At 44.8% G+C, this 17340-nt stretch overlaps 1 protein-coding gene across 5 annotated transcripts in view; it reads right to left on the reverse strand.

The window, feature by feature from the left end:
- The window catches only part of FAM178B (family with sequence similarity 178 member B), an 87874-nt gene extending 70808 nt beyond the window's left edge, over positions 1 to 17066 (reverse strand). For all 5 annotated transcript variants that reach the window (XM_077133805.1, XM_077133802.1, XM_077133804.1 and 2 more), the window contains exon 1: positions 16926 to 17066. The gene's annotated coding sequence lies outside the window, so the exon portion shown is untranslated. The remainder of the gene's footprint in view (positions 1 to 16925) is intronic.
- Between the last annotated feature and the right edge of the window lie 274 nt (positions 17067 to 17340).

The following is a 17340-nucleotide window of genomic DNA, read 5'->3' on the forward strand; positions in this document are numbered from 1 at the left end:
AATAACTACAACAATGAAGAACTAGTCAATAATGATTAATAAAACGGACTCACACCCAGTGTTGGCATGGCTGTGAGGAAATGCACTGATGTTAGCTTCGTAAGATAGTTTATTCTATTTGGAGAACCACCGACAAACATAAAAACTACAAAACTATTCCTATGCAGGGGTGACATCACCGAAAAGGGCCAAGTAGGGGACTCAAAAATCCATCCCTCCACTAAAGCAGTGATAAAGCCGGAAAAATTGGTCAGAATCAACTTTTACGGGGCTCTAACATCTAATAAAACAAACAACAGCCAGGGGTGGATGAGGAGGGAAGCTGCAGGAATCAGGTAAGAGAGCGATGCCGTGCTTTAACGTAGCCGCCTCCCATGCCCCACTCCCCAGCTCAGAGGCAGCTGGGGGACGCTGGCCTGTGTTGCTGGTGCCAGAGGGGGGGCAACGCAGACCCTATGTGCCATGTACTTTGGCCTGTCTAGCAGCAACCCTAGGGGTCGGCTTGGAGTGTGCCTCTGTCTCAGCCCCCCACCCCCCACCCCGCCAGGACATTCTCGGGGAAACTGAGGAAGTAAAGGGCTAGAGCAGAGCTGCAAAATGCCCTAACCAAGTGCTGGGGTACCCCAACAGAGCCAATCTGAAAAGACTGGGAGGGTGTATCTATTTTCCTCTTTTCTGTGCTTGTTTTTCTTTTTGCTTCAGGTGTTTAAGGAACCCTCTGTCAGGTCACCAACCACCAGCGAAGGTCAACGGGATGGAGAGCCCGTGACCGCACAGGAGACACTCTGTGCAAAGACAGGGTAGAACGCCACGAAGCCAGCGGAACCTGGGGGGGACAAGAAGCCGACTGCCACAGCTACCACATCATTGTATTAAAAATGCCCCATTTTCGGTGAAAATTTGTGATACATAAAAATACAAGAAGATATGACCCATTACAGGAAGAAAATAAACAGAAAGAAACTGTCCCGAGAAATCTCAGCTTGGTGCTTTGGGACTTCTGTACCCCAGAAAAGCAAGTTCTTAAACCTAATCCATTCCTATGGGTGTGGACACATTGTAAGTAGAACCTTTTGATGAGTCACTCCAGCCTAATCAGGATGGGTCTTTATCCTATTACTGGAATCATTTACAAGCAGAATGAAATTCAGGCACAGGGAAGGCTACAGGAAGCAGCCAGACGCTGATATTCAGTGGAATCTGGAGCAGAATGGAGAGGCCAGGAGAGGCCGTCACGTGCCTGGCTTGGAGACGAGGACCAATGCCACCCAGCCCAGATGCCACAGTCTTTGTAGGGAAGCCTTTTGGGATGCTTTCAGCCAGATCTTCTCTTAGCTTAAAACCACGGGCAATAAATTCCCTTTTAAAAAAATCTGAGGGTGGGCCACGGTGGCTCAGCAGGCAAGAATGCTCGCCTGCCATGCCAGAGGACCCGGGTTCGATTTCCGGTGCCTGCCCATGTAAAAAAAAATTAAAAAAAATAAAAAAAAAATAAAAAAATTAAAAAAAATCTGACCCATTCACGCTATTTGTTTGAGCATCCTAGGAAACTATCTAGACACTGAATTTACTACACAAAGACTTTAAATTAGCTCAAAGAACTGAAGGAAGCCATGGACAAAGAACTAAAAGAAAACAAGAGATCAATGTCTCAACAAATAGAGAACAATAATAAAAAGACAGAAATTACAAAATGGGACTAAATGGGAATTGTGGAGTTGAAAAGTACAATAACTGAAATGAAAGTTCATTACAGGGTTCAACATGAGATTTAAGCAGAAAGAAGAAAGAATCAGTGAACCTGAAGATGGGTTAATTGAGATTATCCAATCTGAGAAGAAAGGACAAACAATGGTGAAAAATGAACAGAGCCTAAGAGACCTGCGAAACCCTGTGAAACACACCAACATGCATACAATGAGAGTCTCAGAAGGAGCAGAGATAAAAAAGGGGCAGACAGAGTATCTGAAGAAATAATGCCTAGAAACTTCCCAAATATGACAAAAGACAAGAATCTATGCATCCAATAAGCTCAGCAAACTTCAAGTAGGATAAACTCAGAGAAACACATGCCTTAAGCACTAGAAAAAGAAGAGCAAATTAAAACCAAAAACTAGCAGAAGTATGGAAATAATAAGGATTAAAGCAAAGATAAAGTTGAAAGTTGACAAAACCAAAAGTTGGTTCTTTCAAAAGATCAATATAATTGACAAGCCTATAACTGGACTAAAAAAAAAGAGCGAGAAGATAAATTACAAAATCAGAAATGAAAGCAGGGCTGTTACTACCAATTTTACACAAATAAAAAGGATTATAAGAGAATATATGAACAATTATATGTCAACAAATTCGAATATCAAGATGAAATGGACATATTCCGAGAAACACACAAACTATCAACTGATTCAAGAAGAAATAGAAAATATGAACAACTAAAGAGATTAACTCAATAATCAAAAACCTCCCAATACAGTGAAGCCCAGGACCAGCTGGCTTCACTGGTGAATTCTATAAAACAGCCAAAGAAGAACTAACACCACTCTTTTCAAACTCTTCCCAAAAAAAGGTGATGGAGCGAATACTTCTTAATTCATTCACTGAGGTCAGCCTCACCCTGCTATCAAAGCCAGACAAAAACAGCAAAAGAAAAAAAAAAACTACAGACCAATATTCCTTATGAATATAAAAGCAAAAAATCATCATATTAAAGGGACCATATGCCATGACCAAGTGGAATTTATTCCAGGAATGCAAGCATGGTTCAACACAGGAAAACCAATCAATGTAATATACTTCATAAATATAAAAGAGAAAACACCAACATGGTCAAGTCTATTGATGTAGGAAAAAAGCCTTTGACAAAATCCAACATACCTCCTTCATAAAAGATACTCAACATAATAGGAACAGAAGGGAATTTCCTCAATCTGTTGAAGTGCATTGGTGAAAAACCCATATGTAGCATCTACTCAATGGTGAAACACTAAGAGCTTTCCTCTAAAATCAAGAATAAGACTAGGATGATGGCTCAAGCCACTTCTATTCAGACATTGTTGTGGAAGTCTCAACCAAAGAAATGAGGCAATAAAAAGAAATAAAAGATATCCAAATAGGAAAGGAAGAAGTAAAACTATCTCTATTCCAGATGACATATCTTATATGCAAAAAATCTTAAAGAACCCACCAAAAAACTATTAGCACTAATAAACAAATTCAGCTTGTGGGTTACAAGTTCAACAATAAAAAATCAGTTGCATTTCCATATACAACAATCTTAAAAGGAAGTTAATAAAACTCCAATTATAATAGCATCAAAGAGGATAAAATATTTAGGAATATATTTAACCAAGGAAGTGCAAGAAGTGTACATTGAAAACTATAAAACATTAATGAAAGAAATGAAAGAAGCCCTAAATAAATGGAATGGCATGCTATGTTATAGACTGAAAGGCTTAACATTATTAAGATGACAATACTCCTAAAGTGATTTACAGATTCAATGCAATCCCTATCAAAGTCCAATAGCCTTTTTTTTTTTCATAAACGGAAAAGCTGATTCTAAAATTCGTACTGAATTGTAAGGGACTTGAAATACTCAAAATAATCTTTTTTTTTTCACTAAGTTTTTCTTAACTCTTTTTTTTTTACAGTTTTTTTTATTAATTAAAAAAAGAATTAACAAAACAATTAGAAATCATTCCATTCTACATGTACAATCAGTAATTCTTAATAACATCACATAGTTGCATATTCATCATTTCTTAGTACATTTGCATCGATTTAGAAAAAGAAATAAAAAGACAACAGAATAAGAATTAAAACATTAATAGAAAGAAAAAAAAAACCCTATACCTCACATGCAGCTTCATTCAGTGTTTTAACATAATTGCATTACAATTGGGTAGTATTGTGCTGTCCATTTCTGAGTTTTTATATCCAGTCCCGTTGTACAGTCTGTATCCCTTCAGCTCCAATTACCCCTTCTCTTTTTTTTTTTTTTTAATTAACGGAAAAAAAGAAATTAACCCAACATTTAGAAATCATACCATTCTACATATGCACTCAGTAATTCTTAACATCATCACATAGATGCATGATCATCAATTCTTAGTACATTTGCATCGGTTTAGAAGAACTAGCAACATAACCGAAAAAGATATAGAATGTTAATATAGAGAAAAAAATAAAAGTAATAATAGTAAAATCAAAACAAAACAAAACAAAACAAAACAAAAACCTATAGCTCAGATGCAGCTTCATTCAGTGTTTTAACATGATTACTTTACAATTAGGTATTATTGTGCTGTCCATTTTTGAGTTTTTGTATCTAGTCCTGTTACACCGTCTGTATCCCTTCAACTCCAATTGGCCATTATCTTACCCTGTTTCTACCTCCTGCTGGACTCTGTTACCAATGACATATTCCAAATTTATTCTCGAATGTCTGTTCACATCAGTGGGACCATACAGTATTTGCCCTTTAGTTTTTGGCTAGACTCACTCAGCATAATGTTCTCTAGGTCCATCCATGTTATTACATGCTTCATAAGTTTATCCTGTCTTAAAGCTGCATAGTATTCCATCGTATGTATATACCACAGTTTGTTTAGCCACTCTTCTGTTGATGGAGATTTCGGCTGTTTCCATCTCTTTGCAATTGTAAATAACGCTGCTATAAACATTGGTGTGCAAATGTCCATTTGTGTCTTTGCCCTTAAGTCCTTTGAGTATATTCCCAGCAATGGTATTGCTGGGTCGTATGGCAATTCTATATTCAGCTTTTTGAGGAACCGCCAAACTGCCTTCCACAGTGGTTGCACCCTTTGACATTCCCACCAACAGTGGATAAGTGTGCCTCTTTCTCCGCATCCTCTCCAGCACTTGTCATTTTCTGTTTTGTTGATAATGGCCATTCTGGTGGGTGTGAGATGATATCTCATTGTGGTTTTGATTTGCATTTCTCTAATGGCCAGGGACATTGAGCATCTCTTCATGTGCCTTTTGGCCATTTGTATTTCCTCTTCTGAGAGGTGTCTGTTCAAGTCTTTTTCCCATTTTGTAATTGGGTTGGCTGTCTTTTTGTTGTTGAGATGAACAATCTCTTTATAAATTCTGGATACTAGACCTTTATCTGATATGTTGTTTCCAAATATTGTCTCCCATTGTGTAGGCTGTCTTTCTACTTTCTTGATGAAGTTCTTTGATGCACAAAAGCGTTAAATTTTGAGGAGTTCCCATTTATTTATTTCTTTCTCCAGCGCTCTTGCTTTAGGTTTAAGGTCCATAAAACCGCCTCCAGTTGTAAGATCCATAAGATATCTCCATACATTTTCCTCTAACTGTTTTATGGTCTTAGACCTAATGTTTAGATCTTTGATCCATTTTGAGTTAACTTTTGTATAGGGTGTGAGATACGGGTCCTCTTTCATTCTTTTGCATATGGATATCCAGTTCTCTAGGCACCATTTATTGAAGAGACTGCTCTGTCCCAGGTGAGTTGGCTTGACTGCCTTATCAAAGATCAAATGTCCATAGATGAGAGGGTCTATATCTGAGCACTCTATTCGATTCCATTGGTCGATATATCTACCTTTATGCCAATACCATGCTGTTTTGACCACTGTGGCTTCATAATATGCCTTAAAGTCAGGCAGCGTGAGACCTCCAGCTTTGTTTTTTTTCCTCAAGATACTTTTAGCAATTCGGGGCACCCTACCCTTCCAGATAAATTTGCTTATTGGTTTTTCTATTTCTGAAAAATAAGTTGTTGGGATTTTGATTGGTATTGCATTGAATCTGTAAATCAATTTAGGTAGGATTGACATCTTAACTATATTTAGTCTTCCAATCCATGAACACGGTATGCCCTTCCATCTATTTAGGTCTTCTGTGATTTCTTTTAACAGTTTTTTGTAGTTTTCTCTGTATAGGTTTTTTTGTCTCTTTAGTTAAATTTATTCCTAGGTATTTTATTCTTTTAGTTGCAATTGTAAATGGGATTCGTTTCTTGATTTCCCCCTCAGCTTGTTCATTACTAGTGTATAGAAATGCTACAGATTTTTGAATGTTGATCTTGTAACCTGCTACTTTGCTGTACTCATTTATTAGCTCTAGTAGTTTTGTTGTGGATTTTTCCGGGTTTTCGACGTATAGTATCATATCGTCTGCAAACAGTGATAGTTTTACTTCTTCCTTTCCAATTTTGATGCCTTGTATTTCTTTTTCTTGTCTAATTGCTCTGGCTAGAACCTCCAACATGATGTTGAATAATAGTGGCGATAATGGACATCCTTGTCTTGTTCCTGATCTTAGGGGGAAAGTTTTCAATTTTTCCCCATCGAGGATGATATTAGCTGTGGGTTTTTCATATATTCCCTCTATCATTTTAAGGAAGTTCCCTTGTATTCCTATCTTTTGAAGTGTTTTCAACAGGAAAGGATGTTGAATCTTGTCAAATGCCTTCTCTGCATCAATTGAGATGATCATGTGATTTTTCTGCTTTGATTTGTTGATATGGTGTATTACATTAATTGATTTTCTTATGTTGAACCATACTTGCATACCTGGGATGAATCCTACTTGGTCATGATGTATAATTCTTTTAATGTGTTGTTGGATACGATTTGCTAGAATTTTATTGAGGATTTTTGCATCTATATTCATTAGAGAGATTGGTCTGTAGTTTTCTTTTTTTGTAATATCTTTGCCTGGTTTTGGTATGAGGGTGATGTTGGCTTCATAGAATGAATTAGGTAGTTTTCCCTCCGCTTCGATTTTTTTGAAGAGTTTGAGGAGAATTGGTACTAATTCTTTCTGGAACGTTTGATAGAATTCACATGTGAAGCCATCTGGTCCTGGACTTTTCTTTTTAGGAAGCTTTTGAATGACTAATTCAATTTCTTTACTTGTGATTGGTTTGTTGAGGTCATCTATGTCTTCTTGAGTCAAAGTTGGTTGTTCATGTCTTTCCAGGAACCCGTCCATTTCGTCTAAATTGTTGTATTTATTAGCGTAAAGTTGTTCATAGTATCCTGTTATTACCTCCTTTATTTCTGTGAGGTCAGTAGTTATGTTTCCTCCTCCATTTCTGATCTTATTTATTTGCATCCTCTCTCCTCTTCTTTTTGTCAATCTTGCTAAGGGCCCATCAATCTTCTTTTATTTTTTTTAAAATTTTTTTATTAATCAAAAAAAAGAAAAGAAATTAACTCAACATTTAGAAATCATTCCATTCTACAAATGCACTCAGTAATTCTTAGTATCATCACATAGATGTATGATCATCATTTCTTAGTACATTTGTATCGATTTAGGAAAAGAACTAGCAAAACAGCAGAAAAAGATATAGAATGTTAATATAGAGAGGAGAATTAAAATAATAATACTAATAATATATATATATAAAAGAAAAAGAAAAAAAACAAAAACAAAAGATACAAACACACAAACAAACAAAAAACCATATTTCAGGTGCAGCTTCATTCAGTGTTTCAACCTAGTTACATTACACTTAGGTATTATTGTGCTGTCCATTTTTGAGTTTTTGTATCTAGTCCTGTTGCACAGTCTGTATCACTTCAGCTCCAATTACCCATTATCTTACCCTGTTTCTAACTCCTGCTGGTCTCTGTTACCAATGATATATTCCAAGCTGATTCTCGAATGTCGGTTCACATCAGTGGGACCATACAGTATTTGTCCTTTAGTTTTGGGCTAGACTCACTCAGCATAATGTTCTCTAGGTCCATCCATGTTATTACATGCTCATAAGTTTAGTCTGTCTTAAAGCTGCATAATATTCCATCGTAGGTATACGCCACAGTTTGTTTAGCCACTCGTCTGTTGATGGACATTTTGGCTGTTTCCATCTCTTTGCAATTGTAGATAATGCTGCTATAAACACTGGTGTGCAAATGTCCGTCTGTGTCTTTGCCCTTAAGTCCCTTGAGTAGATACCTAGCAGTGGTATTGCTGGGTCGTAATCCATTCTGCCATTCTATGTCTTTTGATTGGGAAATTCAGTCCATTAACTTTTTGTGTTATTACTGTTTGGATAATATTTTCCTCTACCATTTTGGCTTTTGTATTATATATATCATATCTGATTTTCCTTCTTTCTACACTTTACTCCATACCTCTCTCTTCTGTCTTTTCGTATCTGCCTCTAGTGCTCCCTTTAGTATTTCTTGCAGAGCTGGTCTCTTGGTCACAAATTCTCTCAGTGACTTTTTGTCTATAAATGTTTTAATTTCTCCTTCATTTTTGAAGGACAATTTTGCTGGATATAGGAGTCTTGGTTGGCAGTTTTTCTCTTTTAGTAATTTAAATATATCATCCCACTGTCTTCTAGCTTCCATGGTTTCTGCTGAGAAATCTACACATAGTCTTATTGGGTTTCCCTTGTATGTGACAGATTGTTTTTCTCTTGCTGCTTTCAAGATCCTCTCTTTCTCTTTGACCTCTGACATTCTAACCAGTAAGTGTCTTGGAGAACGCCTATTTGGGTCTATTCTCTTTGGGGTGCGCTGCACTTCTTGGATCTGCAAATTTAGGTCTTTCATAAGAGTTGGGAAATTTTCAGTGATAATTTCTTCCATTAGTTTTTCTCCTCCTTTTCCCTTCTCTTCTTCTGGGACACCCACAACACGTATATTTGTGTGCTTCATATTGTCATTCAGTTCCCTGATCCCCTGCTCAAGTTTTTCCATTCTTTTCCCTATAGTTTCTGTTTCTTTTTGGAATTCAGATGTTCCATCCTCCAGTTCACTAATTGTAGCTTCTGTCTCTTTAGATCTACCATTGTAGGTATCCATTGTTTTTTCCATTTTTTCTTCTTTGTCCTTCACTCCCATAAGTTCTGTGATTTGTTTTTTCAGATTTTCTATTTCTTCTTTTTGTTCAGCCCATGTCTTCTTCATGTCCTCCCTCAATTTATTGATTTGGTTTTTGAAGAGTTTTTCCATTTCTGTTCGTATATTCAGCATTAGTTGTCTCAGCTCCTGTATCTCGTTTGAACTATTGGTTTGTTCCTTTGACTGGGCCATATCTTCAATTTTCCGAGCGTCATCCATTATTTTCTGCTGGTGTCTGGGCATTTGATCAGATTTCCCTGGGTGTGGGACCCAGCTGGTTGAAAGGTTTTTCTGTGAAATCTCTGGGCTCTGTTTTTCTTTTTCTGCCCAGTAGGTGGCACTCGTCTGTCTGCACGGCAGTCGGCCCAGGAAACCGCGCATGGGGGGGGGTCGCTGGCCTCCGCGGCTTGGGGGAGTGCCGGTCTCCAAATTGCCCAGCTGGCCCGAAACGCCAAGCGTGACGGGAGGGCCCCACTATCCAACGTTCCCAGTCAGACCGGGGAGCCACGTGCGTGGAGGGGACCCCAGTCGCCAGCCGCCCCGGCCGGGAAAACTCGCGCCCCTCGGGTATCTCACCGCAGCGGATTCTCCCTGCCCGTTCAGCCGTTCCAGAATGGGGTACGCTGTCTTTTTGGTCTCTGTCGTGGCTCCGGGAGCTGTTTTGTATTGTTTCTGTTTCTTTAGTTGCTTTTCTGGAGGAGGAACTAAGACCCGCGCGTCTTACTAAGCCGCCATCTTCTCCGGAAGTCCGGGCCCATCAATCTTATTGATTTTCTCATAGAACCAACTTCTGGTCTTATTGATTTTCTCTATTGTTTTCAATTTCATTTATTTCTGCTCTAATCTTTGTTATTTCTTTCCTTTTGCTTGCTTTGGGGTTAGTTTGCTGTTCTTTCTCCAGTTCTTCCTCTGGGGACATTTAAAATCGTCTGTGTGCATCAGAAAGGGTGATACTGAAAGCCCAAGTCCTTTCCAGCGTCCCTACTTCGTAGGTCTTCTCACTACCGCCACGACCGTAACACTGGTGCAATTCAAAGGACCATTTGGACATCACGTGGCAGTGACTGCGCGTTGTGAGTGACCGTCCACCTACCCTCCTGCCCAGTGGTGGCAGGTCTCACCTGAGACAACAGGTGAAAGCCAGAAAAAGAAGCTGCTAGTATAAGCAGCAGTATCTGAAAAGCTGCTCTGTCCATACGCAACAACGTCTCTGTGGGGGATGTCTCCACCCTCAGAGTGCGGAGGCCAAGACCCTGGCCCCCTGACTGCCCTTATGGGTGGGACAGGAGACAGCAGGCACGAGCACTGCGATGACAACTCAGCCTCTTCTATGGAAACACTTTAAAGGTGCACTGCGAGGTTTATCCACTGTGAAATCTGAAAAATCTTACAAAAGTCAAAGAGCGAGAAAATATGTCCTTGGCTCACTGACAATGCAAGTAAAAGGCTTTGGGAAACCAGGCAGTTCCGCAAATGGTTACACAGAGAGTTACCAACAATTCTGCTCCGAGGTATAAGCCCAAGAGACATGAAAGCATTCGTCCACGCAAAAGCTTATTCACAGACATCCACAGCACCATTATCCATAACAGCTGAAAAGTGGAAAACACAAATGTCCATCAACTGATGAACCGACAGACAAAATACGGCCTATCCACCCAGGGGGCCACCTCTCAGCCATGAAAGGACTGCGGTTCTCAGTCACACTTCAACACGGATGAACCTTAACGACATTACACTACGGGAAAAACAAACAGAAAAGGCCACTGCTGCACGGTTCCGTTTACATGAAATGCCCAGAACAGGCAAATCCACAGCAACAGAAAGTAGATCAGTGGTTGCTCAGGGCTGTGTGGGGGGTACTGGGCGCGGGCGTGGCCAAGGGTACAGGGATAGTGGGATGAGGGACGCACAACTCTGTGAACGTACGAAAAGCCTTGCAATCGCATATTTTAAATGGGTAAATGCTATGGCATGTGAATTATATCCCAATAAAGCTGTTAAAAAAAAAAAGGAAGTAGAGGGGAAGTGAAGTGTAAAGTCACCACTGGTCACCAAGGGGACACTCCAAAAGGACAAACGCGCAAAGCAACAGGAAGTTACAAAACATGTCAAAAGCTACTGGTTAAGAAACAAAAAGGAAAAGAAAAAGCAAATAAAAAGTCACACTAAAATCTTCCAGAAAAATCAAACACGAGGGAGTAATAACGCTTTCTGAGAATTTATAAGGGGGAAATGAAAGCGACTCTTTAAAAAGCAAAACAAAAAAGAACTTTTAGTTGAGGATCTAAAAGTAACAAGGGAGTCTGGAGCATTTGCCAAAGAAAGGAAAAAACTGCTGCAAACCAAGCAAAATTTTAGCATCCACAAGTCTACAGGAACCATCAAATAAAATAGAAAGAGCAGCAGAGGCCGCTGACGGCTCTGTCCCACCAGGACCACGCAGCAAAGGCGGGTCTCGTGCGTGCAGCTGGGGCGGAGGGACACTTTCTCCTTCTCCCTGGCTGACGGTGTGTTCTACCTCCCTGGTAGTGCGGGGCGCCTGAGCTGGGAGCCCCAACCCAGCCTCTGCTCCACCAGGTCACCGTATTCGCTGTCCCAAGCTGGGGTGTCCTCAAGGTCACCCGAACCAGAGGCTCTGCATTCTCAAAGGTCAGCAGGTCAGCATCCAAAGGTCAGTGGGTCAGCATCCAAAGGTCAGTGGGTCAGCTTCCAAGCACAGCCGGGGGGGTGAGGGGCTGCAATGCAGCCAATTAGAGGAGCAGGTGTCACCCGCTGGGTGCAGAAACGAAACGTCCCCTCCTCGGCCCTGCTCTTTACCCTGCAACCCTCGACCCTCTTTACCCAGAGGGAGGAACCTGTCTACACCCCACGACCCGCCCGGGCCCGGCCTACAACGGGTTCCCCCCAAACGGGGGAGCTGATGCTAACGTGCATTCACATGCAACATCCCAACACCCCTAGGCCAGTTGTAAATCAGGTTAAACAGTTATCGTGTACACGTAGAGATAGAAAAATACAGGCAAGCACAGCTAGGTGAGTTTTCCCGAAGTGGAGCCACAAAACTGCTTGTGCCAGCGTCCGGAGCCCTCCCACCTCTTCCCCGAAGACAAGACCTTCTGCCTGGTGTTTCGAATACTGCATACGTGGACTCATACAGGCGGGTTCCTTTGGGCCCAGCTTCTTTCGTCCAGCTACACTGTTCGTCTTCACTGCTCTCCAGGGAGCCACTGGAGCCATTCCACCACTGGTGGACACTTTCCCAGCCCCCCGTTTTTCACTATTATGAATTATGCAATCGTGATGACTGTTGGACTTGTCTTTGCACACAATCACACACGTTTCCTTGGGAGGATACCTCGATGTCACGTCGGTGGGCCACAAATTCACTTATGGTAGAGAAAGAAGGACAAACAGACCCAATGGGGGCACGACCGCCGGTCGGCCTCCCCTCCTCGGCCCTTGCCGGCCCCAAGAAAGTCCGTCCGTGCGAGTGTGCCCGGCCCGTGCTTTCTACCGCGTACCCCGACGCCCGCGAGGCGGGCTCCTTCCTGCACTGCTGTCCGCCGGCGCGTGCCCCGCTGTCGTGCGCCTGCGCAGGGCTGGGCCCATCCTTCCGTCCAGTTGCCCTTTATAAATGCATTCGTCTGGGGCATTCCTCATGTATTTTCAAAGTGAGGCCTCTGTCAGTGATATGTGTTACAGACATTCTCTCCCACTCTATGACTTCTCTTTTCACTCTCCTAATGGTATCTTTTGATAAACAGAAGTTCTTAAGGTAAGAGCACAATTTTCCTCTTCCGTTAGCGCTTTCTGTGTCCTGTTTAAGAAACCTTTCCCTATTCCAAAGCCACTACAGTCGTCTATGTCATTTTGTGGAATTTTTATTATTTTATACTTCACAGCTGGATCTAGACTGCACATGAGACACATCTTCAATTTGCTGTTATTGCAAACTTTAATTTGCTTACATAAAGCCTTCAGCTTAATGGGTTTTTACGTATGCACACACCACGCAGCCACCAGCCAGATGAAAATATCGAACAATTCTCACCCCCCAGGGCGCCCCTCCTGGCCTCCTCCAGCCACTGTCCCCAGAGGTCACACCACCGCCCGCCTCGAGCCCTGTGCACGCGCCATCGCACACCCTGCACTGGGAGGTCTGATTCTGCTCGGCTCAGCACTGCGCCCCTGGGGGCCTCCCTGCCACTGTCCGCAGGTATTTCCCCACCCCAGGGTGCCAGCCCCGACACCCCCCGTCTCCATCGACGGTGCGTGGGCCGCTCCCCGTCTGAGGCTGTGCGGACAAGTCTGCCACGGACGCCCCACACGTCTTTTCGGGGCTCCGCCCTCACTTCTGGTGGGTGTTTATCTACCAGGAGACCCACGACATGCCTTGGTGTCGCCTTATTACACAAACCACATAGATTTGTCAAGTTCCCCCCCAATATGTCTTATCTGTTCCCTTATATACAACTTTTATTGGAAAAAATTGTGAAAATCTGTTTTTTTTTCTATTTTTTATTTTGAAGGAATTTCAGACTCTAAAAGTTGCAAAACATAATCAAAGGAATTCCCATATGTCCTTCATCCTGAGTCCTGAAAAGGTAACACTTTGCTGTACTTGCTTTATCATTAAATCTCTCTCTGCTGTGTGCGTGTCTGCACCCGTGGGCGTGCGTGTGCACGTACATGACTGTGACACGGCCTCTGCACCCGCAGGCGTGCATGTGCACATACGTGACTGTGACACGGCCCCTGCACCCGTGGGCGTGCATGTGCACGTACGTGACTGTGACACGGCCCCTGCACCCGCGGGCATGCATGTGCACATATGTGACTGTGACACGGCCTCTGCACCCACAGGCGTGCATGTGCACGTACGTGACTGTGACACGGCCCCTGCACCCGTGGGCATGCATGTGCACGTACATGACTGTGACACAGCCCCTGCACCCGCGGGCGTGCATGTGCACATATATGACTGTGACACGGCTGAAGGGTGCTGGCAGCCCTTCTGTGGATTCCGTGCAATTGGGTCTGGCGTCTCCTCGCGGTCAGCCTGCGGTCAGCCTGCGGTCAGGCATTTGGGGCCGGGACACCTGGATGCGGGGCGCATGCAGGCAGGTACCCACCAGGAGGCACACACCAGTCTCCACCCGCCACTGCTGGCCTTCCCCGCCGGCCAAGGTGGCACCTGCCTGATTTTCCTGCAGCGGCCTTGGTTTTTCCATTATATCTAATCAGTGCCTTCTGGGGAGATGCTTTGGGGTTATGTAAACATCCTGCCTGTCATCGTGCTTTTGTTCACTAGATTCAGCATCCACTGGTGATTCTTTCCTCAAACAATTTTTACTGTAGTGGGTTGAAACTAGTTTTTGGTTTGTTTTTAATAGCTTTGGATTTTTTTTTAAATCTTGAAATGATAATCATACTTTTAAGAAATCAAACTGAAATCTGGAAGACCATTGGGCATTTGCCATAAAAACATCCCCGATGTCACCTTCAAAGATGAAAAACATACAACTGGCAAACTGATGGTGCAGTGCCAGGGGCGGAGGCAGCAGCACGGCAGGGGTGGCAGTGGTGGCGGGGGTGGCAGCGGCATTCACAAGTGAAGTGTGACTCCCCCACCCTGCCCCAAAGCCTGGTCGTCGGCCAAAAGAAGAGAGAGAAGTAACACTCTCCTTAAAGTCTCCATTTCTATATAAACCACCCCCAACAGTCTTAGCTGCAGGCTGAGAAACGATGTCTTGCTCAAAGCATCTAATTCTGGAGGCAAGGTGAGCCAGGCCAGGGAGGGGGCCAGGGCCAGGTGCCGCTGACCCTGAGGGCAGGGCCTCTGGCCCCTGGGACCCAGCCCAGGTCTGCTCTGGAGACATGGTAGGGGGCGAATCCAGCTGTGGGTCTCCAGGCTCCTCACTCAGCCCTCCAGCCTCCTCAGGCTGGGGCCTGCTCACCTGTGGCCATCTGGGCTTCTCAATATCCCGTGGCTTAAGCAACGAGGCCCTCTGGCAGCAAAGTCACCAGGTGGGCTGTCATTCAGACAGGTTCCAAGGTGTAAGTAGACTAGGTCCCCAAATTTCATGCTGCAAGCCAGGTGTTAGGAATAAGAGAGGTGGGGATTAGAGAGAAATAGGGTCCCCATGTTCACTGCAAAACCAGGAATTCACAAAGAACTGCACGGAGGAACGTGTTGTGCACCCCAGAAAAGCCATGCTCTTTAATCCTGATTCACTATCGCAGGGTGGCATCTTTTTTATTACTTCCATGGAGATGTGAGCCACACAATCGTGGGTGCCAGAGACATTTGGAGGTGAAGAAGGAAAACACCCCTGGGGAAGTTTCACGAAACAAGAAGCCCGGAAAGAAAGCTAGCAGACTATTCGCCATGAGCCTTCCCAGCTGAGAGGGGCTCCAGACAACCTCTTGTTGGTGCCTAAACTGGACATTTTCACAGCCTTAGAACTGTAAACTTGCACTTAATAAACTCCCTTTTAAAAGCCGTTCCGTTTCTGGTGTATCGCATTCTGACAGCTTCAGTAAACTAACACAGATGGTAAGGACGCCGTGGCTCTCTGTGCCACGGACAGACACCAGGCAGCCACGTGACGATGACACGCCCAAGGAAGGTCACAGGACCCGCCCAAGGAAGAGCTCTTCAAGTGAAACACAATGCATCCTCTAATCAATGAAAGATGACCATCCAGCCACGTGTCGAGGCCAGCGGGTTGTGTGCCAGGCCATACCAGGGGGACAGAGGAGGGCTCAAAAGCTATGATCATCAGGCACACACACACACACACACACACACACACACACACACACACCCGCCCCGGCCCAGGCCGAGAGCTGGTGTTGGAAAAGATATTTTAGGAAATGATACAGGAGACTCAGGGGTGAGCTCACCGGCCAGCGGCATAATCCCTCCTCCAGGGACACAGATGAAAAGGTAAACTTTCCATTCCTTCCCCCTCCTCCCAATGCAGTGAGCCCAGAGCTGCTCTCCCTAAGTCTCACCCCTTCTCTGCTGGCTGGGGCCTGAGCCCGGCCCCCTCCCCTACAGGCTCTCACCCCACACAGCGGCTGCACCACAACCCTCCAGGCCCAGAACCTTCCACCGGCACCTCCCTCACAGCCTCTCGCTGCGATGTAAACACACCAACTCGCTTTTCTGTTCCTTCACTTTCCCGGTGACCAGAGAAATACAATACCCTTTCCTAGGGTGCAGCCGTGAGGCAGAGAAATTATGGAATCCAATATGCTCTCTGCCTTGGTGTACAAAGGTCCAAGATTAATTCAGAATAAGACAATTGTCTTGTTTTCACAAACACTGCTCTTTCCAGGACGCCTTATTCCTAAGACCATGCTTTCAGTCTGTCCTTTTTAAACAAATATTTAATATCCTAGGAATGCCACGAGGGCAACGGCCCTAGTCGACAGACTGAGCTTGCAATCTAAAAGATGAAGCAAGATGAGCCAATCCACACAGGAAAGCAAAACAGTTCGCAGTGGCATAAACTCCATATCCATCAAGCTTGGCAGGGACTGGGAACACAACCCTTTTCCGGAGAGAAGAAAGGCAACTACCCTTTGTGCCCTGGGGACTATTATAGAAACAGAAACAAAAGCCAAACGTGCCAAATCCATCAAAATATAAGCCAGTGCTTGATTCCTTAGAGGAAAGTTCTCCCCCAGCGAAGCCAGCCAGGACTGGGCAGGTGGGTAGGCGGCCCTGGGCCACCCCGAGGGAGGCAAGGAAGCAACGAAAGCATAAAAGAGGGGCCAGAGCAGAGCTACAGCGGGCTGGGGACGCACAGGGTCCCAGCTGTGTGGCTTACCCCTGGGTGCCCACGACTGGCCTCAGTTTCCCCCCGTGAAATGTGCGGAAGGACGTGGGAAGAGGCCAGTTCACCAAGGCCCTCAACCCAAAGGGAGGGAAGGGCAGGGGCTGGGAGGGCCAGTGAGGGTGGCCGCCAGCGTGGACACAGGGTCCCGAGGAGGGGCAGGCGTAGCCTCCAGGGAACTGAGCGGGGGGCAGAAGACGGAAAACTGGGGTGGGGAGGGCCCTACCTCCGGGGCCTCAGTTGCAGATTCTCCTCGCGCCCCCAACGATGCACATCCGCAGGCAACAGGCGTCTAGTCCGGGGCTCGTGGCTGAGCGACCCACGTGAGCAGCCGCCACCACCTCCCGGCCGTCCTCCGGGCCGTGGCCCCGTGCGCATCAGCCTGGTGCGCCCCGTGCGCATCAGCCCGGCGCACCACGTGCGCACCCGCGTGCTCGCGCACAGGAAGCTGAGGGGGCGGCGCCCCGCCTTACCTGCGAGTCACTGGATCCGCAGCTGGGGGAAAAGCAGATGGGACACCCAGGGACCCGCCGAGTCCCCGGGGAGGCGCGTGGTGGTGGCCACTGGGCACCTCCCCACGTGGCCCTGCGTGAATGCGCTCTGTGCAGACGTCTACTCACGTCTTCTGCCCGTCTTTAAAC

This window comes from Tamandua tetradactyla, chromosome 17 (genome assembly GCF_023851605.1).
Source record: "Tamandua tetradactyla isolate mTamTet1 chromosome 17, mTamTet1.pri, whole genome shotgun sequence".
Taxonomy (NCBI): Eukaryota; Metazoa; Chordata; class Mammalia; order Pilosa; family Myrmecophagidae; genus Tamandua; species Tamandua tetradactyla.